Raw genomic sequence first — 1,607 nt, forward strand, 5'->3', positions numbered from 1 at the left:
TCAAATACATTATTTGTGTATTCTATAAATATTTCAAAAATACTACTTTCTCAAACAAATAGAATTTTGTTATACCCTCATTACAAACTCGAGTTTTTAAGTGGTTGATCAAGTTTTTTATAATAATTTATTTAGATATAGAAGCTACATAAAGAACATAGTTAATTTTTTAAGCTTCTATTCTTGAATAAATCATTCAAACATAGAGAACGTAATCAATCTTCTATGAAGCCACCTAGGTAAAGGAAAATCTCATCTTCTCTCTGCAACTCATTTCTTACTAGATAACTTTCAATAGCTCCCATCAAAATCTCCTAAATGGTCTAAATAGGCAAATTGCTTAGAATATAATTTTTGTAAGAAAATACGCACTTTCTAGGATTTTAGTTTAAGATTAATAACTTAGAAAATAAGCGCAAAACAAGTTCATATGAAGTTATATTTACAACCCATCTATCAATCACTTTGTTTACATTTTCAAATACTACTTAAATTATTTGTCATACACAATAATATATTTATATCACATTACTCAATAATTAATATATTTACTCACATATATGATAGAAGTGCAAATGGTAATAAAGATGTGATTCTCAACAGTGTTGCGACTGGTCCAATAACAACTCTCTCATTCTATACAAATAACAACACACTATTGGAAAACTAATACGTATCGAATTATCTTATGCCATAACTCTAATTGTTAATTTTTTTCTGTGCAACAACTCTAATTGTTAACTTATAATTATTTTTCCAAACAAAAAAACCAACATTATGTCATATAATTAACGTATATCCCGCGCGTAGCGCGGACAGGCCCTAGTAATTTATATTATAATAGATGAGTTTTTGCTCACTCCTCAGCGCGCCACGTCAGCGTTTTGTAGGCCACACTTTTAAAAAGTGTGAAAAAATGTCAAGTCCATGGCTCGAACCCAGGTTATTGAGATATAAACATCAACATTTATACTACTAAGCTAAATGATACTTTGTACATTGATGGTCGAACCTAATATATATTTATGAAGATCGGAAGCTCTTGCCTCTTTGGCTTCCTCTGAGAGTCGGGCCTACAAGTGCGTTATAGGTTTCATTTTTAAATGAGATTCATCACGTTATATGAAAAAGCTCAAATTTACAACAATTATAGTTTTCTCATATTGTAAATTGTTGTTGTTTAACATTAGGTTGGGTTCTTTTCATCATTATCTCAAACAAGTCTGAGTTACAGAGTTGCGTCATGTGTCTGTTCGTAATCTATTTTTTCACCGGTGAACTCTTCATGTCCACATCTTAAATTGCTTGATCATAAATGTTCATGATTTGTAGCCCCTATATAAACCCTATATATATGATTCTCATCTTTGATGAATCCAATATCATCTCCACAAAACTCATTGATTCCGCTTAGATTTAACCAACTTCTAGAAAATGTTTCTCTCTGCCTCTCCAATTCGTCAAACCGGCGTCCCGACGTCCGTCACTCAACCTTCGAATCTCTCTGTCTTGGTCATAGTAGTCAGAGCATAGCCTCTGGCTTCCTCGCTTCTGGGATTCCCTGAACTTCAAGAAAGACAGAGTTTGTGGGAATCACGGTTCTCTTC

The sequence above is a fragment of the Brassica oleracea genome, unplaced genomic scaffold (assembly GCF_000695525.1).
Source record: "Brassica oleracea var. oleracea cultivar TO1000 unplaced genomic scaffold, BOL UnpScaffold00579, whole genome shotgun sequence".
NCBI classification, from domain to species: domain Eukaryota; kingdom Viridiplantae; phylum Streptophyta; class Magnoliopsida; order Brassicales; family Brassicaceae; genus Brassica; species Brassica oleracea.